The sequence below is a fragment of the Macrotis lagotis genome, chromosome 1 (assembly GCF_037893015.1).
Source record: "Macrotis lagotis isolate mMagLag1 chromosome 1, bilby.v1.9.chrom.fasta, whole genome shotgun sequence".
Taxonomy (NCBI): Eukaryota; Metazoa; Chordata; class Mammalia; order Peramelemorphia; family Peramelidae; genus Macrotis; species Macrotis lagotis.
Window position 1 is genome coordinate 687,809,864 of NC_133658.1, and position 27,479 is coordinate 687,837,342.

General features: G+C 36.6%; 1 protein-coding gene across 2 annotated transcripts in view; it reads left to right on the forward strand.

Moving 5' to 3' along the window:
• The window catches only part of WIPF1 (WAS/WASL interacting protein family member 1), a 172,750-nt gene that overhangs the window by 15,288 nt on the left and 129,983 nt on the right, over positions 1–27,479 (forward strand). The window contains exon 1 of one of the 2 annotated variants that reach the window (XM_074215678.1): positions 70–27,325. The exons of the other annotated variant lie outside the window; for it this stretch is intronic. The gene's annotated coding sequence lies outside the window, so the exon portion shown is untranslated. Of the gene's footprint in view, positions 1–69; positions 27,326–27,479 lie in introns of those variants that run through there. 2 annotated transcript variants of the gene reach the window in all.

Genomic DNA, 27,479 nt, shown 5'->3' on the forward strand with positions numbered 1-27,479 from the left:
TATATATATATATATATATATACATACATATACACTGGTTTCCCCTGATAATTCATAAGTTTCTTATGAGTAGGGGTTTATTTATTTATTCATTTAGTTTCCTCATTGTTCCACCAACACTAGCCTGGCACTAAGGGTTTAGTACATAGTAATTAATTAGAAATAATGTTTGACCTTAAGTCTATGAGCCTTTACATTCTTTGCAAAGAGGTTGTGAAGTATAGTAGAAATGGCAGAAGACTCATGATCTGACCTTTAGTAGCTTTGTTACCTCTCTGAACTTCAGGTGAGGTCATCTATAAAATGAGAGTACTGCTTGCATTGCCCAACTGGAAGAATTTTGAGGAAAATTCTTTGTGAAATGTGAACATTACAGAAATATATTATTATTAATAACTGTTCTAATAGTTATAACAATTATCATTTCTATAATTGTTCAGAATAGCACCTCCATCGCTGGTCTTTTTGTCTACTGGACATTTTTTTTTTGGTGAAGGGGAATCATATGTTTGGGCAAGTCTGTGAGAGGAAATGATATGGGTCATAGAGAAATGAAAAATGAGGGCCATTACCACCTGCTAGTCAGTGATGTCCTTTCGGATTTATGCTATTAAGTCTATGGCAGTGGGTACATCCTGTCTCTATTAATGCCAAAAGAACCAGTCAATTTAGTGAGTTCACTCAAACAACTGCTGCCATACAAGGGACAAAAGAAACCCAGACAGTTGTTTGGCACAGCTCACAAGTCAAACAACCAGCTGGTTGAAGATTTCACTTTTCATCCACTTGCTAAAGTGTCTGCTCCCTAGTTCTAATTATGTGATCTGCCAAACATTTGTATGTGAGCCTCAGAAGTTGATGGTTACTGGACAGTTAGGATGAGCACAGGAAAAAGAGAAATATAGTAATTTCCTGGAATGATGGTTTCCTAAAAGAGTTTCACATATCAGGAGGGGAAAAAAAGGAAGAAAACTGATTCCCCAAAGATTGATGAATGTTGTCTTTTGAGGGTCTTTTATTCCCTGGAACTTGGATCCTTGGTCCTGAAAATGCAGAAGAAGGAATAGATAAATGTGAAAAAGGTGGAGACAAAAGAGAAGCTGAACACCAACAACAATTAAAAGCCAGCCAGAAACATTAAAAAAAAGTAAACCTTGACAAAAACAGAGCTTTGGTTATTTCTTTTTCAAGATTATGATTAATTAGCATATTAACCACAGTAGCTAGGATTAATGACTGGTTATTTAAATAGTGGGATTACAGACTCAGTGCAGTAAGATATAACACACATGGATTTCTTCAGATGATAGGTTCTTTAATAGGCAAAGCCTTGGAGGTGGGCTACTGAAGGGTTAGTCAGTTATCCAATTTACTAAGCAGGTATATTGAGTGATTTACAGATTCACTGATCCAGGTTTGCATGGAAAGAAAAACCGAGGACTGATATCCTTAGCATTTAACAAACTGGAAAACTAATACAGAGACTGCACTCAGCATAGTTTCTAGTACACAGTATATGCTTAATAACTGTTTATTGGTGACTGACTGAAAGGCAGGAAGGACTGAGCTCACTTTCTAGAAAGCAATAAAATCTATTAGCAACAATTCTTTGACTCCTGGAGAATTTGAATTAGTTGGCTTTTAAGTCAATGATCCTTAGAAAATTCCTCCAAAGTTCTCATTGTGCTATGGATGCAAGCTTGTATTCCCAAAGGCTCCACAGCAGGGCAGTGGAAATGCTTCAGGTCTTGCTCTGGAATTTGCTGACTGTATGCCTGTCATCTGAGAATAGACATTCAGTCAGCAAACATTTATGAAGCACCTACTACATTCTAGGCACTGAACTAAGCACCTGGGATACAAAAAAGGCAAAAGACAGTGCCTGCCCTCAAGGAGCTTACAATCTAATGCTGCATGATAACCAGCCTAGCTACTAGCTCCAAGTAAAGACTGATCCACAGAGGATAGACCATGAAGTTTTTAACCATAGATAACAACTAGATCCTTTCAGCAGTTCAGAGATCTAGGACAATCCTGATAAACCTGTTATGAACAACACCATCCTCATCCAGAGGGGAAAAAACACATACAAAAATCTACAGAATCTGAATAGATACTACATTCACTTTTTAAAAACTTTTTTTAATATTTTTCCTTCTTATGCCCTGGTTTTCTTTCTTTTCCTTTAGCCCTAATTCCCTCATACACAAAATGACTAATATGTAAACATGTTAGACACAAATGTACATGTACAACTTTTATCAAACTGTTTGCCTCTGAGTGGAAGGTGGTGGGAAGGGAAGGTGGTAGAAAAATGTGTAATTTATAAATATGTAAGTGGATGAATGTTGCTTTAATCACATGAAATTGGAAAAATAAAATACCAATAAAAAACATAGCATCTACTAAAAAATACTTCCTAAGGTACAAAGGGATTGCTGTCTACATTTGAAAGGATAGAGAGGATACCAATATTAAGGAAATTCATTCTCTTTTTATTTTTATTTTTTTAGGTTTTTGCAAGGCAAATGGCTTGCCCAAGGCCACACAGCTAGGTAATTATTAAGTGTCTGAGGCTGGATTTGAACCCAGGTACTCCTGACTCCAAGGCTGGTGCTTTATCCACTGTGCCACCTAGCCGCCCCTCAAAGCCTTTTTTAAAATAACACAACAACAAAGCATTGTGAAAGAGTAGAAAAAGTACTAGCTTTAGACCCAGAGTACATAGGTTCAGATCTACCTCTAATTCTGACTAGTTTTATAACCTTGGAGAAGGCACTTAACTTCTTAGGATCCCAGTTTCTTCATCTGTGAAATGGGGGTGAGGAAGTGGACTACCAATAAGGAAGTGGTTTACCAATTTGAGACCTTCTAGACCTATGTTACTATGTGTACTATGAATTTCAAATGTTGTGACAATGTCATCGATTAAAATCATCAGTTGAGGGATTCCTAAGGTTTAGAGCCAATTCATAGTATTGATTTTCAAATGTAGTGTTAGTTTCTTAAATACTTATTATTGTTCTTTTTTCAGTAAGTTGTGGTTGGGAAAGAGAGGGAGTAGAATTAGTTTACTTGAGGTAAATTTAAAAATTAAATGGATGTCAAAGTCAAGGCTTAAATTTCATAGTATTTATGGGTTCTTGGAGCCAGAAACTTTTTATTTAGATCCAAAACCATTTTCCCCCATAGATATATCCTGGGAACTGGGAGAACTGAATGAATCAAAATCATAGAGTTTCAGACCTGGAGGTCATTGGAGCTTGTTTAATTGGAGTTCATTTAATACATCCTTTTTTTTTAGAGAAGGAAACTGAAGCATAGATGGATAAAGTTACTTAACCAAGACCGTGCACCTACTTATTCTAGAGCACAAACTATAACTTGGGTCTCCTGATTTCCAATCTGATGGCTCTTTCCAAAACATCATGTTTCCTCTCAGTCTTTCACTTTAAAAAGATCAGTGAAAAAAAATAGTAATTTAAAAAAAACTAGCCAGTCAATCAATAAGCATTTACATTACGCCCATTATGTGCCAGGAACTATCCTAAGCACTTTAAATCTCTCTCTGTGCACCAACTATGCAATGCTATCATGAATCAACATGGTTTAAAAATAAATATATATTTATATATTATAAACACACACCATACACACACACACACATGTGTGTGTGTGTATATATATATATATGCTCACACATACAAATGTAATAAAGCAGTTAAGCAGTCTATATAAAGGAAAGATGAGCCTTAGTATTCATAGATTTTCATTTCTTACAGACTTGGATGCAAATTGACCACATCAATTCATTTATGATATGCAACCTTTGATAATTATTTTGTATTTTGTTTTGTTTTGTTTTTGCAAGGCAAATGGGGTTAAATGACTTGCTCAAGGTCACACAGCTAGGTAATTATTAAGTGTTGGAGGCTGGATTTGAACTCAGGTCCTCCTGAATCCAGGGCCGGTGCTCTATTCACTGCACCACTTAGCCACCCCTCTATTTTGTTTTAAATGAGTTATTCTTAACATAAGCATTAAGTACTGTGCCTGTTGTCACTTGTTTCCCCTTCATTAGGACTAATCATTTTCTGTCTTCTTTCTTCATTTTTCAAAGTACAATCTATAGACATCAGTTGTGTTCCAGAACAGGTAATCTCAATGGGTTTCAGTTTCATTTTAATATGTAAAAATGAAACAAAAGTCATGATTTCTATTTCAAAGAAAAGGAAAAATTAGAATTTTCTCTATTTCTTTATCATAAACCCCCCAAATTTAATAAAATTTGTCTCAGGAAATATTAATTACCCATTAGGGAAATAGTTCATTGAGAACCAAAAATCTTGCTTAATATAAAATATTCAGAGGAAAAATTAAATACCCAGTTTGGGGGAGATTTGGGAGGAATTAAGTGTGCATAACTGAGTTTCCCTCTGGAATTCCTAATTCTACAAACAAGGCTCTTTTCAGAGCTTTAGTCCTAAATTATTCTGAATTACATGAAGAGAAGAAAGTGATTCATAGATGATAGGAATTTAACTCTTAAGTCTCATTGATGATTGTTGCCTCTTTTCCCCTTGCTAATTTTGGAAAGAGGTAAGAGCAGCCGTCAGCCCTCATCCCCTTTTAGTTTATTGGAGCCCTTGCCAAAATGCATTATTTGTATATGTGGAAGGCAAGCAATGCATTTTCTAATCAAAAGCAGCTGTACCACCAGATTGGCTTATATGAGCATAAAGTAGCAGAATCAGTCAGCCAAACTTCTTTTCTCTGGGTAGGTCCGTCCATCATTCTCCATACTGGAAGAACAACCCTGTTTTGTAGCTCATTTGACACAGATGACAAAATGATTTTGTTTGGGGAGCGGAAGTCAGAATAAGAAAATCCTGTAAGCCCTTGATAGGTGACATAATAATGCATTACACCATTGTTAATGTGAATATTTGAAAGATTAAGAAACATTCTGATATAGAAAGAACAGTGTGTCAGGGTAATATTCCCTAACAGCTGGGCCAGTTGAATGAACCTAAATTGTCTGAATAAAAGTCCCTTGGAAGATAACTTTGGACATTATGCCAAACTGCCAGGGTAATAATAAGCTAAGGGACTCATGCTGTGAAATATGTCATGGATTAGACACGCTAACTGACATGTCTGATGAGAGGAAGCCAACTAAATCTCAGCAAAAACACAAGTTCCCAAATGAGATGCTGTTCTCCCAGGTCTGACTAGCTTTTATTCTGAGTCATTCCTCAGAATGATGTGTCCTTGAGAGGAGCAACTAAGGTTCACCAATACTGAAGGATTTCATGGATTCTGTCTCTGTTTATACCTGGACCATTTTCTTCTTAATGAAGGTTTCATAGAGATCATAGGATTCAGTGGTGGAAGAAACTGTGGGAATGAGAATATCACTGAGAGATTCCAGAGATTGTTCCAGAGTATAACCCTCTCATTTTACAGATTAGGAAACAGACTCATGAAGGTCAATCAAGTAACTTGCTCAAGGTCATACAGGTAGTAAGGGTCTTGTTCTAGTTCAAATCTCTCATTTTATAGATGAAGAAATTTTTCCTCTCAGAGAAGCAACTTATCCAAGATTACGTTAGATAATGATTTTTTGACGATGAAAATTGAACAATCTTTTTCTGAAGGATTATTATTATAATTATTATTATAATAATAATTATAATAAATGGCAATTATTCTAGAGATGGTGTGGAATAATAGAAGGAGAAACTCGGGGGTTTGTCATGAAAGAACTCTGACATTCATTCCCTATGTCATCTGGAACAAACATAGATAATAAACAGGAGAGCCAGGATGCAAACTTTTCTTTCTCCAAATTCATCATTCTCCTCTTTAGTTTCAATGGTGAGGTTTGGGAAATCCTTGGGTCTTCAGTCCTAAATTCTGGTTCAGGTCTTAGACCCCTCCCACATTCCTCCCTGTCCACAGGCCCTAAACAGACACCAAAATGAATTGTATTTTTTTTTTTAGATTTTTGCAAGGCAGTGAGGTTAAGTAGCTTGCCCAAGGCCACACAGCTAGGTAATTAAGTGTCTGAGGCTGGATTTGAACTCAGGTACTCCTGACTCCAGGGCTAGTGCTCTATCCACTGCACCAACTAGCCACCCCATGAATTATATTTCTAAGAATAGCTTAATACTAGATTTCTGGCTGGATTTTTTTGGTCTGAAGCTAAATCTCCTCCTCCTCCCCACCACACACACACACACACACACACACACACACACACACAAACTGCTTGCTCAATGTAGCATTATCATTTCAGTACTCTTTGGTGGGATGTCCAAGTCTCCCAACAGCCCTCAAAGGTAAAATAGACTCTTTAAAAAGTTGGACCAGAAAGGATGTGGTGGTGTTGCTGGCTATACAACATCAAGTAATGGGGCCTAATCCCATGCCAAAATTGCCATCTTTTAAAAATAAGCATCAGTAGAGTGGAGTGGCAAGATACCGAAATTAGGAATCAGAAAATTTGGAATTTAGTCTAATGCTTCCAGTTGCTAGAGATATAACCTTGGGGAGAAACATTTAAACCTTCCATGCCTCAGATTCTTATGACCATAAACGCAGATCTACCATCTTCTCAAGGCAGTTATAAGGATCAAGTACGATAATATGTATGTGAAAGAAATTTGAAAATTAAAGCAGTACTAACCTAAAGGGAGAAAAAAAAAGACATTTCCTCTTAGTACCTATGTGACCCTGAACAAATCATTGAACTTCTCTGGGTTTCAGATCCAAGTTCAAATCCTACCTCAGGTACTTTTTTTTTTAGGTTTCTTTTTGCAAAGCAAATGGGGTTAAGTGGCTTGCCCAAAGCCGCGCGGCTAGGTAATTATTAAGTGTCTGAGGTCGGATTTGAACCCAGGTACTCCTGACTCCAAGGCCAGTGCTCTATCTACTGCGTCACCTAGCCACCCCATCAGGTACTTTCTAACTGTGACCCTGGACAAATCACTTAACACTGGTTTGCTCTGTTCCCCAGCTGTTAAATAAATTGGAGAAGGAAATGGGAAACCAGTTCAGTTCCTCAAAAAAAAACCCAAAACAAAATGGGGTTACAAAGAGTCAAACACAAATGAAAAGATAAAATAACAAAATGATCTATAAGAATCAGGGAGCATAAAAAATAGGACACATATGGCCTTCTGTTGGCTCAAAGAGGCACAGTTTAAATTATTTACATTCTAAAGGTTAGAGGTTTTAATGATTTTTTCTTGAAGCCACCTAGTTCAAGAGTATTTAAAAATAGTTCCCTGATATTTTTAGTTGATTTGAAGGTAATTAAGAATTATTACACTTGAAGCTAGAAAACCCTGCCCTCAACATTTGTCTTTACTGTTTAACCTGACAAATCATAACTTCTCTGTGCTTTGGTTCTGTATCATAGTAGAATGAAAATCACACAATATGCAAAGGTGATAGGCAAATTTTTATCTTTATCTATAAATATTCCTCTGTCTGTCTGTCTACCTATACTCTCTAACAACATATTACTCCCCAAACACATACACACACACTCTCTCTCTCTCTCTCTCTCTCTCTCTCTCTCTCTCTCTCTCTCTCTCATAAACTCAGAGTCACAAATATACATCCCTGAATATTTTCTTTGCCCAAAATATACCCATCTTCCAGCCCTGCAATCATAGTAAATAATTATGAACTCTGCTGAAACAGGTCTATGTGTTTTTATGTTCAAGATATAGCAAGCAACAGGCAGCACGACTTTGGCCTTGTAGTCAAAAGAACTAGAGGCCCAAGCTTTGTCCCTTTCTTTTTTTATATGACTTGAACAATTTCTCCAAGAGTTTCCTTTCAAAGCCTAGTTGGGCTGCTGCAGCAGCCTTCTCCCACCCTCTTCTGTGGGAGGTGTGGAGGCCAAGGACCACCCACAGTATCCCAAAGCTCCAAGACCTTCAGCCCTGAGCATATGTCCAGAATGTAGGCTCAGCACATCATGGGCTGTGCACCTTCCTGTACACATGTCAGTAGAAGTGACCAAGGCCCAGGCCTATCCTCATGAACATTCAATGAAATGGTCACTGTATACAAGGTTGGGTTTGGAGGTTTGTTTATTTGTTTGTTTTTTTGGGGGGGTTGATTTTACTGGTAAAGGAAAATCCCCCTATCAATGTATATCTGCAGCAGCTCTACAAACTGCAACCTTAAAGAGATACTTGGGGCAAACAGGAATCAAATGTCTTGCCTCAGAGTCACACCAGGGACTTGAATTGAAGCCTTCCTAACTCCCAAGCTTGCTTTCTCTCCACTATGACATATTCCCCCCTCTTTCATTAACTTGCTTCACAGGAAACACTTCATCACCTTCAGTTGACTCTCTAATATATTGGTCTTTACTCTTGGGGAAACTGGGTGTGAATCTTACTGATGAAAAATTGATCCTACCCTTTGTTACTGGATATTATCATAGATGCTTCAATTTAAAACTCTCTGAAATCTGTCAGTAATAGATCTAAAAATCTCATGGCCACATGTAGTAGTAGATTATTACTGAAAGCTTGGTTAGGTGTTATCTTCTACAAGTTAATTTAAATATTGATTTTTTGAGACTGGAAACATAAAGAGATGCAGTTTTATAAAGAGTAATTAAGTTTATATTTAGGATTATAGAATTAAAGTGGACAGATGCTGTCAAATAAATGTTTTGGTCTCAGATCCTATTTTTTTAAATTTGGGTTTTTTGGGGGGGATTGTTATTTCTATAGCCAAAAGAAAAAAGCATCAGGAAGCAATTTAATTGTATGATATAAATATAGTCTATGATTATATTATGTATATATAGTCTTATACTTTAAGTAAATTAGTTTATTTAATATTTATAATTATATACACGTTGTCTGTGAGCCAAACATTCCATTTATAGATTTCACCAAACTGTATTATTATTGATATTAGGAATAATCCATGATGATGATTGTATTGATCTTAGAATCAGACAGATTCTTCTTTTGTTCTTTTTTAAAATTTATTTTTCTAATTATATGTAAAGGTAGTTTCAGCATTCATTTTGGTAAAGTTTTCTCCCTTTCACCCTTCCCTCCCTCTACCCTAAAATAGCAAGTAATCTGATATAGCTTATACAAGAACAATCATATTATACATATATCCATATTACTCATGCTGTGAAAAAAGAATCTGAACAAAAAGGAAAAAATAACAAGAAATAGAAAAAACAAAAATAAATTTAAAAAGTGAAAAATAGTATGCTTAGATCTGCATTCAGACTCCTTAGTACTTTCTCTAGATGTAGATGGCATTTTATATCCCAAGTCTTTTAGAATTGTCTTTGATCACTGTATTATTAAGTAGATCATATTTGTTCATCATACTATGTTGTTATTAATGTGTACAATGTTCTTCTGGTTCTACTCACCTCACTCAGTATCAGTTAGCCTAAGTCTTTCTAGGTTTTTCTGAAATCCATCTATTCATCATTTCTTCTGGGACAATAATATTCCTTTACATTTATATACCAAATTTGTTCAGTCATTCCCCAATTGATATTTGACTTCTCTATTTTTGTACATATGAGTCTTTTTCACTATTTTATGATCTCTTTGGAATGATAGAACTACTACCAGTATTGCTGGATCAAAGGGAATGTACAGATTTATAACCCTTTGGGTATAGTACCAAATTTTTCTCCAGAATAACTCCATCAACAATGCTTTGGAGTCCCAGTTATTCCACATCCTCTCCAACCTTTATCATTTTCCTATCATATTAACCAATCAGATAGGTGTGAGGTGGTACCTCAGAGTTGTTTTAATTACATTTCTCTAATTAATAGTAAGAGCAATTTTTCATGTGATTATAGCTTTAATTTGTCATCTGAAAACTGCCTGTTCGTATCCTTTGACAGTTTATCAATTGGACCCCATTATATTCTTATAACTATAGAAACTCTCCCAAAGAGTTTTTGTTTGTGTGGATTGTGTCTATTGAGATTTATAATATTAGAAAATAAAACAGCTTGGTATTATTATGAAAATAGTTTTGACCTCATGGAACCCCTGAAAGAATTTTTGAGACTCTTTAGGATCCTCAGATAACATTTGACAGATAAACTATTCTTTGTTCACCTAATTGGCTTACAGTATCACCCTTTTTTATCTAAATCCTGTACCCATTTTTGACTTTATCTTGGTTTAGGGTGTGAGATGTTGGTTTGTGCCTAGTTTCTACCACTATTTTCCAGTTTCCCCAGTAGTCTTTGTGAAATAGTGAGTGCTTTTCCCATAAGCTGTAATCTTTGGGTTTATCAAATAGTAGATTATTATAGCCATTTGTCGCTGTTTCTTTTAGACCTAATCTATTCCACTGATTCATTTATTTCTTAGCATGTTTCAGATAGATTTGATGAGAGCTTCTTTATACTGTAGTTTTTGTTGGTCACATTTGAGAATCATTACTCTAGTCTATTCACTTTATCTCTAAGTACTCCAATAATATATAGTAGTTTACTTAAGGTCTCTATTAGTAAGGAGCAAAGGTAGCATTTGAACTTAGATGTACTATGAGCCACACGTACTTTTAGATAATATGTAATAAGACCCCTGCTAATATTCTCAACTCATTCTCAACTCAGCACTTAGCAATCCGGCTGTAATAACATTTGACCTCTCATCTATTTCTAATCATGTTCCTGTTAAATGAACCCCCTTAAGTAATGTTGTATCAGTTCATATCCTGTTTTGGAAGGTTCAGTGCCCAATGGCAAATGCCTGTAGTACTAACCACACTATGAACTCTAACCACCACTTATAACATTGTTTATGTAGGAACACTCACTCTTAGTCCCAACTGGAATGCCATGAATATATTATTACCTATCCCCCCATCCTGTACAGTCCTTTATCATCAGGTGAAGGTGGAAGAAGAGGAAGCTGAGGAGGAACTGGGTCAAGGGAACTTGGCAAGGGAAGTGGAAAAACAGATTGAATGTCTTGGGAGAGAAAGAAGGTGTGATAATCTTTAGAAGTATCAGGAAGCATGAGGGGATGGCACACCCCAGCTGTGGTAGAGAAAAGATGAGTCTGGGATGGTACCAGCACCTGCAGGAAGGAACTAGAATGGGAGTACAGTGTGGACAGTAGCTACAGATTCTAAAGTCTGTATGTGTCAGAATAAGGAATAAGAAAACTGCCTTTACTCAATTTCCCATATCTGAGTATGTGGTTTTTTTACAATGCAAAGAATTTTTCTAAAATGGATCCTTGGTGTAGTTGAGACTTTGTTTTAACTATTATTAGCTACTAGACTGAGAAGCTCTGAAGGAGGGTGGGAGAAATGATTTTAAGTTGAGGTATAATTATCACCAGCTAGATGGCTCAGTGGATAGAGCACCAGATCTGGAGTCAGGAAGAACTGAATTCAAATGAGGCCTCTTGACACTTAACAGCCATTTAACCCTGGGTAAGTTGCTCAAACCTCTTTCCTCCTCTCTTAAAAGGCCAAGGTTATTGTGAAGATAAAATGAGATGATTCTAAAGTGCTTAATCCTGGGTCTGGCCATTGTGAAGTATGATGTAAATATTAACTATTATAATTATTATTAATTTTCAATCATTTGTTGTTGTTCAGTCATTTTAGTTGTGTCTGAAAAAACCCATTTGGAGTTTTCTTTGCAAAGATCATGGAGTGATTGGTCATTTTGTTCTCAAGTTCATTTTGCAGATGTGGAAACCAGGGCAAAAGGTAGAATTTTAGCTGAAACTTGAAAGAAGTTGGGAAAGCAAGGAGGTGGGAGTAAAGTCACTATTATTTGTGTTATCCCCATTTTGCAAATGAAAAGACTTTCAAGCTTCAGGGAGATTTAAATGATAGCTCAGTTAATAAATTTCAGAGGCAAGATTTAAATCTGGTCTCTCAGTTCCAGGTCTAGCAAGTTTTCCACCATACCTCCCCTAAATATGGGATTCCTTTGAGTACAATTATACTATCTTCATCTTAACATATTCAAACAAGCTGTCATTGCTGAAAATTGGAAAATAGAAACAAGCAATGATATTGACCTTGGCTATCACCATTCCCAGGAAATGTTAAATGATATAAAACCATCAAAATAATGAAGATGCCAAAAGGCACCCAGGGATTGATTTAGTCAGCAAATACCTAATTTCCTTACTAAGGGGAAAGATATTACAGGCAAGGAAAACATCCATTTAGACTATATAAACCTATTTCTAAGCGCTGCAAAGGAAGATGATAGCAGATTATGAGCATTATCACCATGTAAAACAGCAAAAAGCAGTCTGAGTGAAAATAAGGAAACAGGAAACTTGGCATGAGGCCCAATTAAGCCATATGACTATAGGAACATTCATAACTGAAACTTATAAAAGAATAACAAATAAAGAGAAAATGGAACAGATTTGTCAATATTTCTAAATCATCAATTTTCATCATCACTGACAATGGAACTCTCCATCTCATTCTAAAATGTGAAGTATTTATGGCATTTAAGAAGATGAAATTGAGATCAGTGCCCACTATGAGAACAAGCACCCACCATGGAAATACAAGCAAGAGATAATACAATTTTGAAAGCATTGCATATTTGGATAATTTATTGACCAATGTATAATTTATTCGAAAGAGGGAGGATGATGAAATACATTACTAATTCAAAAGGCAATTGAGAAAACTTTGTTAACTACTAATTCATATGCCTATTTTCTCATCCTGTGCTTTTCTACAGGAGGCCATATCTTTATAATTACTCGATTAATTGAAAGGTGCAGAGAATACAAAGTCCTATTGTGGGTATTGTTGGTGGAGGATAAAAAGTGTCTTACTTGGTGCATCAAACCCAAATCTCCCTCTCTGTAACTTTTACTTATTGCTGCTAGTTCTTTCCTCTGTGGCTAAGCTGAATTCTTGTCTAGCCAGGCTACTTCTATCTTGTGTTTGTGAAGTTCCTAAATTTTACTCGTTTACATTTATCTCTAGGAAATTGAATCTTATGGGGTTCAGTCCAGTGCTTTATTTTCTCCAGATATTTTGACTATCTAGCTTTGTTATCTAAAAATTGTATAAGCACACTATATAAACTTTAACCATGTCATTAATAAAAATACTAAATAGAGTCAAGCATTAAATGCCTACCATGTTTGAGGCACTATACTAAGTATTGGGAACCCAGAAGAAAGAAAGAAAGGAAGGGGGAAGGAAAGGAAGGAAAGGAAATGAGAGTAAGCAGAAAGAAAAAGAAAAAGAAGGTTGAAGGGTGGGAAGAAAGAAAAAAAGGAGAAAACCAAAGAGAAAGAGCAGTCTCTAATCTTGATGACTTCAATGGGGAAAACAACAGGGGAAAAATTATATGCAATGTACAAAAAATTATGTATATAGATAGAGATGATAAATTGGGGGTAATCAAGAGAAAGAAGACTTTAGTCTAAAAGAAAGTGGGACGTAGATTGCTAAATGAAGTTTAATGTCACCAACAAATTGATCTCTACGATATTCAACTATGGGTATTTTTTCAAATTAACATCAGACCATTAATTTTCTTTGAGTCCCATCAGTTCCAAGTCTGCCTATCTTTTCTGTTGGCTAATTGAGCTATCTCCATCTTTTCCACAGTAATAGAATGAGAGATTTTGTCAAGTGCTTTGCTAAAATCTATGTAAATGACAAAATATGCTTCTGATCTACCAGTGTAGTTACAGTGACAAAAAGGAATGAAATTATTCTGGCTTAACTTGATTTTAATGAAGCAATACTGGCTCCTTTTCTAGACATTCACTAACCCTTAACTAGTGTGTTCTAGAATCTTGCCAAGAATCAAAATTAGACCCTCTGGTCTATAATTTGCAAACTCCAGTCTTCCCTTCCTTTGAAAATTGGGATATTTGACCTTCTCTAATCTATTGTTACTTCTCCATGATCTTTCAAAGATCAGCAAATCTCAACAAACATATGTGCTAGTCATTTCAGTTCCCTGAAATGTACTTAATATGAATCTGGTAAATTGAATGCATCAAGGACATCTGGTTGCTTGCTTATTATCTTCTTCTTTATCTTAGATATAAATTCTCTGTTGGACATTTTGGTTCTGTTGTTTCTAGTTCAAATGTCTTCCTTGTTGGCAGAGGAAATGAAAGCAAAACAATAGCTGATCAAGAATACCTTCTCTCCATCATTCATTATCATTGGTCCATATATATCAAATAGTATACCTAGCTGTTCCTCATCTATCTTCATATCTACACTATAGATCATTTTAAAAAATTCTCATTTGATTTTTATCCAACTTTGCTCATTCTTTTTTTTAAGGTGTTTTTTTTTTTTGCAAGGCAAATGGGGTTAAGTGGCTTGCCCAAGGCCACACAGCTAGGTAATTATTAAGTGTCTGAGACTGGATTTGAACTCAGGTACTCCTGACTCCAGGGCTGGTGCTTTATCCACTGTGCCACCTAGCCACCCCAACTTTGCTCATTCTTAACTTTATTCTTCCTAACAGTATTCTTTTTTTATCATGCCATTCTTTTGTAATCACCTTCTGTTACTTACCCTTGGTTCCAGCTTCTATACATATTTTTTTCATAGAAGTTAAGTTGATCTGTGAATTCTTTATACATACACATTTCTTTAGATAGCTGCACCTAGTTCTCTCACTATAAGAATCTTTCTTGTAGATATCTTGAATATGTTATTTTTGAGAGCTACTCATCCCTTGTAGGCTGGATTCTTCTGTAGAATTTTGATACATAAAGTCCTCCTACTTATCTTTTCTCCTAAGTCTTTTGAAATCTTCTTTCACAGTTATAGCATTTAACATTCTTTTTTCTAGACTATTTCCCATCACTAATTTATAAGATGGAGTGGTCACTTTCCTCTCAAATTGCTTTCATTTCTATCCCTTCAAACAGTTCTTCCTTGGTGAGAATCGGGTCCAAAAAATGAAAGTTTTTCTTGCTGGATTCTTCACATTTTGATGTGAAGGAGGACATTAGATGTCCTCCTTTTTGGCAGAACTCCAACAAATATCTTGATAATTTAATTTTATCATTAGCATTATATTTATACCTCTGTGCTAAATTTGTGATCTATTTCTTGAACTCTTCATTTATTCCCTCTCTGTGTTTAGGGCGATAAGTTTGTGTATATTCTAATGACAATATTGCTTCTCTTTATACATTCATCTTTGCCCAAATACTTTCCACCATGTTTTATCCTTTGTTTCAAGGATTCCCTCATGTCAATATATCTTCTAAATATCTGGTACTTTTATCCTCAAAATCATTATCCCTTTTGTTTTTAAATATGGCATACCCTTCCAGAGTCACATTCCAAGCATTTGTGTTCTCCTGTCAATTCTCAGTTAAACCTATCTTGTCAAATTTTCTTCCTTCCTTTAGAATTTATAGTTCAACTTGCTTTGCATTTTATTTACAAACATTTTATTTATTTGCATTTTATTTGCATTTATATTTATTTGCATTTTATTACAGATATTTGAGATCATAAATTTTACTATTGACTCCCTCCTTGCTTTTGTCTTCAATGAATTTCTAGGTGATACAGTGGATAGATTACTGAATCTGGAGTCAGGAATTCTTGAATTCAAATCCAGCCTCTGACACTTACTAGCTATGTGACCTTGGATAAGTCATTTAACCTTATCTGCCTCAGTTTTCTCAATTATAAAATGAGAATGATGATAGCACTTACCTCCCAAAGTGATTGTGAGGAACAAGTGAGAAATATTTGTACATCATTTAGCATAATGCTTGATGCATGCTAGCTGCTTAATAAATGTTTATTTCCTTCCTATTCTTCCTACAGTGTAACTGCTTTCTGTGCAGTCTAGCTTGGTGGATACCTATGCCTAATCTTCTTCCTCTCTATTTTTTTTCAGTATAAATTTGATTAACTTCGTAAGACTCCAGGCAACTACATTTCTGCCAACTCTTATTATAGATGCATTCCATCTCTAGCCAAAAACCTATCATTCCTAATATTTGAGCTGTGGTTCAGAAATGCAAATCCACTTCTCAGACTTTATCTCTTTAACCAGATGTTCGCTTCCCACATCTGCCTTTCTGTTCTGAAGTGTCTTCAATTGGCCATAATAATAATGAATAATTATAATAATACCATAATAACCTGATCTCCTAAGATGTTCAAGTCTCACTCAAGAATTCATAATCTTCATGTCACCCAATGTCTGAAAAGTGAAGGTTTACACAATGTTTTTAATGATCCCAATCTACTCCCCATCACAAAACCCCATCTTTTAACTTATATTTTCCCATGATCCCATTTTCCCATTTCCCACAATTATATGATGTCATGTATGAATCTGGTAATCTTGTAGTTTCCAAAGAATTTCCATATCTCCAAAGAATCATGGAACAATAAGTCAAACAGAATATGCATTTTATTATGTATCTACCATTTGTTGAACACTGTAATAGATGTCAGAAATTCAAAGTTAAAAATGAAACATTTCTTTCCATCAAGTGGTTTAGATTCTATAGGAGGAGATAATATGTACCTTAACCTCCCTGGGGCTAAAAATAAGGGGATAGACTAGATCACTTATGAAATCCCTTTTTTTTCTCTCAATATATATTCCTATGATGTATGATCCTATTTACACATATATGGATATAAATGTATACAATAGATTATACTTTGGTCCACCCTTACACTGATAAGTTAGGTCCCCAGAGAATAACTACTTTATTCCTCTGAGAATCCTAACATTACTAGTAAGATCAGTGAGATTCTTCTAACATTACAAGCTTTAGACCCTATTCCAATGAGTTCCCCACACAGTTAATAGGAGCTCAGTAACACTGATACCATTTATTAATATCCTACTATCAATTTAATCAATGGATTTCTCCTAAGTATTGGTTAACCAATTAGCATTAATTAGTTCTTAGAAAAAAGGTTTACTTAATAAGAATAAAATTATAAACATATCCTCCCTCAATCAGGTCATACTCTCCCTTCTTTTTTTACCCTGTTCCCTAAGAAGAGTGGGTTCACACTTGAAGTACCTTCTATAAAGCATTCAACCCTACCGAATTCACTTCTAGGTTCATATAACCTGTGAATGAGTCATTTATTCTCTTGTCTGCAGGACATAGATGCTACAGCTAGACAAGGTCAAGTAGATTAACTTCAGGGGCTTCTGACCTTTCAAAGTTTAAAAGAAGTGTGGCAGTAACACTTGGGGTTATGGAACAGATCTCATATAAGAGATGGCATTTGAGATAGGCTTTGAAGGAAGAAAGAGCTTCTAAGAGGTAAGGAGGGTACATGTTCTAGGCTTGGGGAATATCTTCACAAAGGCAATGAGAGGGGAGAAGTAATAATCTGTATGGGAAACATCAAGAAGTCCAATTTGACTACATTGTATGAAGTACATTATTAGTGAATGAAAGAGAATAATGTATAAGTCTTGAAAGGTAGGGTCACACTCTATCAGACTCAAAGGGACCTCAGAGATCATTTTTCATTTTACAATTGAAACCTATAAAAAGCTCAGAATAGAAATGGGCCAGGAGAGATGATGACCTATAATGATCTACCTTCCTTTGCAATTCTAAAACTATGGATGACAGATCCAGTGCAACATTGAATAAAACCTAAAAAGACCTCCTGGTAGGTCCTTAATTTTGTTGGATAGATCCTCTCTGAAGTTTGTGTGATAATGTTGGCAAGATACTCATAGACAATGAAGGCCTGGGTAAGTTATGATTTGTATCATGGAAGAAATGTAACTATTAAAATATACAGTCAAGAAAAAAGTCATAGAGAGATTATGTGACTCTCCCAAGCCTCTACACAAGTATATGCTGGAGTTAACTCCCATAGACTCAGGAGCAAACTGTTAAATTTTCAGTGTGAAGGGGCTAGATGTAGTGTTTTATTAGTTGTCTAGAATTAACCTCCCTGGGGGCTAAATCATGTAAATAGTTCATATTAAAATTAAAAGAATATCATGCATACTTTTATTTTTTGGAGATTCAGTTGTTTAATATTTACTAGCACACACACACACACACACACACACACACACACACACACACACACACACACCCTAAAGTATTACATGCTTAGTCTCAGAGATGTAGACCTCTGTGTGAGCTCCCAGTGTACATCCCTCTTTCTGATTGGTTCTAACATGAATTCCAGACATGCTTCCCTTCACTCCCCACTCTTTCCAGTTCAAGAACTATAATCAAATCAATTCTAATTTTGCTTCTATAAGGTATGGGTAATCTGCTCCCCTGTGGCTCCACCCCCCCATTCCTATAATTTTTCCAACCAAATTATCTCTTTTGGGGTATTGTTCCCCTATATATGTCATCTCCCTATTAGAAAAATAAGATCCTTAAGCACAATGACATTGTTCTTTGTAATTATATTCTAAGTTCGGTACATATGAAGGACTTAATAATTGCATTTTCAGTATTTCAATCTGACTTTTCTGGATGCCTCAGCTTTATCCTAAATAAATAGATGTGGGAGTAGGCAAGTGGTTAAAAAGAAATAGCTCCAATAAGCAGCTAGATTGGACAGTTAGGTGAAGCAATGGATGGAATGCTGGGCCTGGAAGCAGGAAGATTCACCTTCCTGAGTTCAAATCTAGCCTCAGACACCAGCTATATGACCCTGGAAATGTCATTTCATCCTGTTTGCCTCAGTTTCCTCATCTGTAAAATGAGTTGAGAAGGAAATGGTAAATCACTTCATTATCTCTGCCAAGAAAATCCCAAACGAGGTCACAAAGAGTCAAGCACAACTGAAAAATAACTAAACAAAACTAGAGTGCTTTGCCTAACAGTTTGCTAGTACCCAGCAGGCCGTCCAGCCCAGGCTACCTGGAACTTTCCAGATATATAATGATCAAGATGGGGAAACTGAACAAGCATAACCCTCCTCACCCCTGACTTATATGTGACAAAAGAAGTAGTACTGGGCTCAGAATTCAGAAGTTTCTAATTCCCATAGGACACCGTCATCCTACCCAAAAGTTGAAACTTCAGTTTTGACCTTCTCTGACTGGGGATTATCATAACTACTGGGAAGTCTGCCTCGTTTCTGAGCCCATGGTTCACCAGCTCCTATCACATCCCATATTACTGAGTAAGAGTCTGTAGAGAAGGCAGCCAGTGTTGCTTCCTCCTTCTCTTTCACTTTCTTTTTTGTATTACTTTCAATCCCATTTTCAGAGTAGAGTCCATGCTATTTTTATTACCTTTTAATTAATGTGATTGAAGTTTTTCCTTCTGAAAAGAAAGAAGGAATCAATTAAGAATGTATTAAGTAACTACTCTAGGTTAGATAGTGGACTAAGATTTTTATAACTGTTATTTCAATTGATCTTCAAAGCAACCCTGGGAGGTAAATGCTAATAATATTATATCTATTTTACAATTGAAAAAACAAAGTCAAGTGAAGATTAAGTGATTTTCCATAGGTCACACAAATAATAAATGTCTGAAACAGGATTTGAACTCAGTTCTTCCTGACTCCAAGCCTTGCACTCTATCTACTATACCAGCCAACTGCCAAGTTATAGAATTTGGTCCATAACTGCTCCTCCTTAGGGATAGGATTTAATTACTCTTTTTTTTCCCTTGATCATGTGTTTTGTTTTGGTGGCTGCTTGGCCAGGTACCAAGAATTTGGATTCACAATCCTAAGGGATGTTTGCAAAATGGTCTTTTTTCCTGTGGTTGTCTTGACTAGAGCCTAATGCACAAATTATTTTGTAGAACTTCCCTTGTTGCTAAGCTCTAATTTATCCTGTAGCTAGCTTTTTTGTACATAATCATTTGCATATTGTCTCCCCTGTCAGATTGTAGGGTCCTTGAGGGCAGGGGAGTATCTTTAGCTTTTCCTTCTATCTCAGCACAGTGCCTGATGCATGATGTTGTCCTTCATTCATGAAAAAGACCTTGGCATCAGGGAGGTGATGCCATGAAAAGCACATGAATTGGATTTGAGTGAGAAGGGACTGTGCTAAGTCATCAGGCTCACTTTCTCTTTCAGAGCCATCTGGGTTCAGTGGCCAGATATGAATCAGGACAACTAGAGCTGACCCTGCATGCAAGGCAGTCAGGGTTAATTGACTTGTCCAAGGTCACACAGCTATTAAGTATCAAGTGAACTCCTATCCTCCTGACTCCAAGACCAGCACTCGATTCACTTTGGCACCTAGTTGGATGAAGGCAGATTATTCCCCTCAGATTTATGAGAAGATGCTAAGTTAACATCTGGGACATGTTATGCTCACTCCCCAAATTAAAATGATCTCTTGCTTGTGTTGAGGAACTAGCATATTCAGTATTCTCTATTCATAAAGTTATATAAAATGATAGATCAAGTCCCTCCACTCCCCTGCTCCATATTCATTCTCCACATCCTAAATTGAAAGATTATATGGAAAGAAAAACTACAAGTATAGTCCAAAGTGTTAGGCAGTATATAGGAATACATTGCATTAGATAGCCTTGGTAGAGCATTGAATAAGAATTCACCAAGTTAATTTACCATGTTCTAAAGTAGTGATTCTTAACCATTTTTAAGGTCTTGAACTGCTCTGGTAAACCAAAGTAAGATTTGGGTGGTAGCATAGAGGAGTTTTGAGTTGGGGGAAAGTATTTTTGTAAAAGAAAATCATTTGCTCTGGATAGGAGTCAATACACCTCTGATTTAGTTCATTTGCTCCCTGTGTGACCTTGGAAACCTATGCACCCCTCCTAAGAATAATAATTGTCTAGTTTGTTTGTTTTAATTCCTATTGAAGCAAATGCTAACTTTCAGTTGAAAGTTAATGAAAATAAAAATTTTTTTTCCATTCAAGGTCATGGACCCTTTGAAATCTACCGATGGAGTCCTTAGGAATTTGTAGACTTGAGGTTAAGAACCCCAATCCTCAGTGAGAGTGGAGGGGAAGGCAGGCAGGTTCAAATGTCTGTGAATGAAATAGAAGAGTACCCCAGGGTGTGCTAGAACTAGCTCATAAAGTTGATTGATTAACTTTCAATGTGGGCACTTTAGGACTGGGCAAATGTTACAAATCAGGGCTTTTTTACTGTTTTGTTGATTGCCTAGTCTTAAGAAATCATTGGAGAAAATGTTAATACTATAGATTCAATTTTAAAGTGTTTTCTACATATTTTGTCTAGTCTTTTTTTTTTTTGGCAAGGCAGTGGGGTTAAGCAACTTGCCTAAGGCCACACAGCTAGGTAATTATTAAACGTCCGAGGTCACATTTGAACTCAGGTACTCCTGACTCCAGGGCCAGTGCTCTATCCACTGCACCACCTAGCTGCCCCCAATTTTGCCTAGTATTAAGAAAGTAATGGAGAAAATATTAATACTGTAGATTAATTTTAAAGTGTGTTCTAAATACTTCATTTCATACTTTATAGGGTGGCAGGTGAGACACAGCTAGGCTTCATCTCTGACTTTGAAGGGTTGAATGCATACAACTGGTGCATACCTGACTCAACTCTACCTCACCTGCTGCCCTGTCACTGCATGCTCAGGGAAAAGCAGGTGCTGTAATAGAATAGGATACTGGATTTGGAAATAGGAAGATGTGGATATCAAAGCTAGCTTCAGACTATGCTATTTTTTTTTATCCTGTCTCTGCCTTAGTTTCCTCAACTCTAAAATGAGAGGTCAATTCCATTCAATATTTTCTGATGTTCCTACTAGCTCTAAAATCTATGATTCTTGTATAGAAGGCCATTCCCAAAGAAAAAAAGGTGAGTTTGGGTAAATATTGAATTAATACAATACTTAAATAAATGATAAGAGACATTTAAAAGGAAAGCAATCTTTAGGGAAAAGTTAGACAAATCATGTGACTTTTAAATTTATTTACCTTTTGAAACTAGAAATGTCATTTTTTTCTGTGTTTCATGTTCTCCTGGAAGTTTTCTGAAAAAGTAGATTTATTGAATAAAACCCCTCATACTATGAAGAAATTTTCCTTGGCCTTCCTAAAGATGATGAAGATGAGTTTCTTCAGATGAAAAGTTTATAGAGCACTGGGGGAATTAGAGGGAAGGCTGAAGGAGAGTAAGACTATAGGCAAGATGAAGAGCAAGATAAAGGTTTATATTTTTGTGGAAAGGTTTAAACACACACTAGAACAAAGTATTCCATTTTGTACATCTTCCAGATTAAAAAAAAAAGAAAACCATGTATTTTCTTCTTATTTGTTAGAGGGAGAGGGGAAGTTAGTCTTTCTATACTGGAGCAACTATTCCACAGGGCTAAGAACAGAATACATGCTTAATCAATCCTTGTTTATTAATTGGTAATATATTGAGCCCTAAAGGGGCAGCTTGATGACCCAGTGAATATACCACCAGCCCTCAGGAGGACCTGAGTTCAAATATGGCCTCAGACAATAATTGCCTAGCTGTGTTATCTTGGGCAAGTCACTTAACCCCTTTCCCTTAAATAATAAATAAATAAAAGAGAGAGACCAAAGAGGCCTCGAAATCTTTATACTTCTGACCAAGAATTTAAGCCATACCTGAAACCCCTCTCCTCCCCCTCTTCAATCCAAGTTTCAAAAAAAAGGGTCAATTTTCATTCTCTAACCAAGACAATCTACAGAATTGATGAGAATTGGAGATCCTTTGCCATCCTAGAAAAGACACAAACAAACAAACAAAAACATTCCAGGATTCTTATTTTTTTTACCCTATGTCTTCTGATCCATGATTGACATCTTCTCCTACCCTAACCTGAATATTCATCATCTCAGATTTGAATTACTTACTCAAAAGAAAAAAATCAAATAAGACTGAAAATAGGATAAATTTAGGGCAGCTAGGTGGCACAGTGGAGTCAGGAGTAACTGAGTTCAAATCTTGCCTCACTTAATAATTACCTAGCTGTGTGGCTTTGGGCAAGCCACTTAACCCCATTGCCTTGCAAAAAAAAAATAGAATAAATTCTTCAAATGGTTTCTCATTGAAAAAAAAAAAAGGTGTGATACCTTTCAAAAGATTGACCTAACTTCTCAAGGGTTTCTTCCTTACCTTGTCAATTGAGGTCTCATATCTAAGGTGTTTCTTTTGCCACTTACTTTTTTAAAAAAATTATATATGATATCAGCACCCAGAATGAGTAGACTTTATGGTTATAATTCCAGTAACTGAACTTTACTGGATTTTGTTCCTTTTTTCCTTCTTGAAAAGTTGAGGCACTTGTTAATCCAAAATCTTACCCAAACTTTGAGGCCCAGGTGAGGATATATATCCATTGCTGATTGATTTGGGACAAGAGATTAAATCTGGCAGCTTAAAGGTGTTGTTTTTAAATTGTTTGAGTCATGTCTGATTCTTTGTGAACTCCATTTGAGGTTTTCTTTGACAGAAATACTGGAATGTTTTGCAAATTACTTCTCCAGTTCATCTTACAGATCAGGAAATTGAGGCAAACAAGATTAAGTAACTTGCCCAGGGTCACACAGCTAAAAAGTGTCTAAGGCCAGATTTGAATTTAGGAAATAAATCTTCATGACTCCAGGTCTGGCACTTTTACTTACTAAATGCTTAATTATTTGAATTTGGTCTCTTAAGTGGCACTGGGGTTCATTTCATTCTCTGTGCCAGGAGCCTAGTCCAATATTACTAGGTCTCAGGACCCTTTCATGGCCTCAATGACTTCTTTAGGCCTAGTTCTCTTTGGGACTTAGAACAAAGATACCATTTAAGATCCAGTTTGAAAGTGGGCTGCAAGCACCCACTTCTCTTACAGACAGAGGCTTACCATAGAGAAATCTGGAGTGATTAACACTGAATCATCCTGGTCTTGAAATGAACATGAACTAGTACTGTATAATGTATATAAACTAAATGGAAACTTCATCATTTCTAAAATTGCTCACATTGAAAGAATTCAGTTTGTCATCAGGAGCAATGGAAATTCAAAAGAGTGAACATTCATTTACCTTCTTTAAAGGGCAACTTGGAGGCACATGGATATGACTGAGCATCAACAGGATTGCTAAACTTTAAGTGCTTGCCTTCGATGTCTACACTTGCCCAAACTGGATTTAGTTCATCAGTACTCCTAAGGTCCACATTTGTATAACCGAAAATGGGGATCCAGGTTGCTACTCTAGATTTGAGGAATTGGTTTGAGAAAAGTACTCCAAAGCAAGACCATTCCTCCCAAGGGAGATATCTGGTCACCTGAAGCATCTTGCACAATAATGGCATTTTTTTCTTAATTAGTAAATTTAGTTCCCTTATATTGAGGCATACTAGAGACACTCTTCCAGCCTGGGCAAACATAAAACTGAGAAGGTGAAATACCTACTTGGAAAATAATCTGCTGTCCTCAAAAGGCTCCTTTGTAAACTGAGACCAAAAGAACAGTGTAGTCATTTTGTTTTATTTAGTTTTTAAAGGACATCTAATTAATCTAGCCTTTGGTCCCAGGAGGAGGAAGTACATTGTCTAGAGAGTGTGAGAGAAACCCAGTCTTTACCAGGGTTATATATTGTTTAGTAAACTAACAGAGAAACTGGACACCCAGGCCTAGCAAACAGGTTCTTTTTGGTCATTCTTTATTTTAAGAATTTGCATTCAGTTCAGACTTGATTAGATAAAGAACTGACTTGAATAAGACCAAGATTTGGGGTGAGAGCAGTGGTGGAGGAGTTGCTGTGAAGTGAGGGAAAGCAGTAAAAGAAAATTACTTGTGTCCTCATGGAGGAGCTAAGCAGCATCAGGGAGCGGGTCTTCTCTACCAAGAGCATCTTCTACTAGTGGCTCCATTAGGGGAAGCTGGAGTATCTGGTCAAATAGAGGGGATGATCCTCCAAATACAACAGCTGGGAGTCAGAGGAAAATATCCTTGACCCAAGATTGCTCCTAATCTTCCAAAAGAAGGCAAATGATAAGGGAGTGCAGAACCAAAAGGAGAGCCAAGTGTCCAAGGGGCAGATGGATGAAGCATGTGGTAGACATCAAGAAAATGGATGTTAAGAGTTCTTGTCCTATTTAATGGTCAGGTGACATCCTTCCCCCCACTCATTTTAACTTAAACTCATTCATAAATTTCCTGAGTAACAACTATGGAAATGGAAAGCTGGAATAGCTTTGTTTCAGTCAACACCTGCACTTATCATAGATCCTAGTTTTAGAAGTTATGTTTGTGAGTACTTTTCTATAAATAGGGTTATTGGATGAATCTACTTCTCCTCAAAAAAAAAAGATCCATTTTTTTCTGGATACACAAAGGATGACCCAAACAGCCCCTGTCACTTGGCCCCAATAACTGCCCCCAAGAGCCACTAAGAGAGTTTACATCCAGTCAGTTCCTGGAAATGGATTTTTTACTTGATATACATCCCAGCTGTTGTACAGATGTGAAGTACTAACATCCTTTCTGCTCATGTTCTAGCTGTTATGATATGCTTATGAGGTGATAAGCTTGTAAAGGACCACTGGCTAGGTTAGTGGGGGATGTTTCAGATTTCCTATAACCTACCTATGTGTCTGAATTGTTCTGCCCTCTTTAAGAAACTGGCAAATATAATCCTTTCCTAGATTGGGGAATGGGACCAAACAGAAAAGAGGTTTAACACCATGATTGCTGGCCCATCTTCTTTCAGTTTAGAGGTAGTAGAGATGAGAATGGGACATCTTCTTTAAAAATACTAAAGAAATCTGCAGAAGATCCAGACACTGACCAGTTTTCAGATGTTCAGTCTTCTGCTCTCTCTTATATAGAAAAGTACAAACTGGTCCCCTCCACAAGTTATTTATCCTATTGATCCTTGGGGGACTACCAATTTAGGACAGGTAAGGATTAAGATGTTGACTTGTTCCCAAAGACATAAGATAATACCTAGGGACAGCTAGGTGGCACTGGCCCTGAAGTCAAGAGGACCCAGGTTCAAATTTGACTTCAAACACTTGACACTTAGTAGCTATGTGACCTTGGGCAAGTCAGTTAGCCCTGATTGTCTCAAATTCCAGGTCATCTGATTCATATCTGATCACTGGACCCAGATGACTCTGGAGGAGAAAGTGAGGCTGGTAACATTGCACAGCACCCCTTCACTCAAATCCAGTTTATGTGTATGTCCTGGTATCACTTCCCTGATGTCATGGTCTTCTTCAAGAATAAAGGGCAAACATCAGCAATAAGATAATACCATGTTCTTTCCAAAACTAGTCTATATCTCAGATATAATGTAAGGAAAGTAGGTACTGTTTGCAATAGTTACCTAAGAGTCTAACCAAAAGTAACTAACTTGGGTCTTTCTGTTACAAAAAAAGAAGAAGAAAAAAGTATTTTTCTGCTTCTGTTTTAACTGTTACAAAGTGAAATCAGCCAAATGAAACTTTCTTTTGGGAAAAGAAAGGGTCAATGAGGTTAAGGCTGGAGGATTAGGAGGAAGTTCTTCATCCAGGTTACCTTCTTTAAATAATCCAAAGTGACCTTTATCCAGGAAAGGTTGAACTGTGTGCTTAACCAAGACAGCGATTTGTTTGGGGAGCCATGACCCTCTACCAGGGGCTCTTTCCTCGATTCCCTTACCACATATGCCAAATTACTTAAAAGTTGGACTTTATCGTATTGGAATACAAACTTTTTGTATCTTTGGGGAGTAAGTGGTTTTCATGTCCACTGGGAGCATGGAAGAATAGAAGAGAGAATTCTTCCAAGTCCTTTATCACCTAATATGAAGCTGCCTCATTTGATGTTTTCTACAGTGGAAAAGAAGTGGTACTTGCTTACCTAGAATCTAGAGGCTCCTTCCCTTGAGTGCTGAAATTGAGGAGAGAGAAGCTTCCCATCACTCCCAGAATAGTCCATATAGGTATTATATGGCAATGTGTGCACTTTCTACTACTAGAATGGGTTAAAAGAGAATCAACTTGCATGGTCTAGTAGAGGAGGGGGGAAGGAGGAATGGATGTGGGAGTGTAGTAAAGTTAACCTGAAAGTAGTTTATGGTTCCTAGGATCAAACTTTCCTATCCTCTTTCCCCATCACATCCTCCCAAACAAGTCTTATAATAGTCTGCTTGGGATGGTATTCTGCAGATGACCCTCTTTTCTTTGGAATCACCTCTTTAGCTAGTAAACTACTGGCAGTAGAGCCCTCCCATCCCCTTCCCCCACCCACCCCAGATGTGAAGTTAAAGCATCCAAGTTTCTCAGCCTGTTCTCACTCAGTACTTTCTTGCCTTTCAGGTTCTGGGCTGACACTCAGGGTTCTAATTATGATCAGTAGGGAATGAGAACTGCAGCTATTAGAAGTAAGTGTGTTTGTCCCTGGATGTCTTGTCTGATTTGAAGTTTTCCCCAAACTATGATGTTGTACCTTTCAGCTAACTATTTCAATTCCAAAGTGAACTACTAAATACCTTTCTATTAACTAGTTCTTCATTTTTATTTCATTTTTCTTCAAGA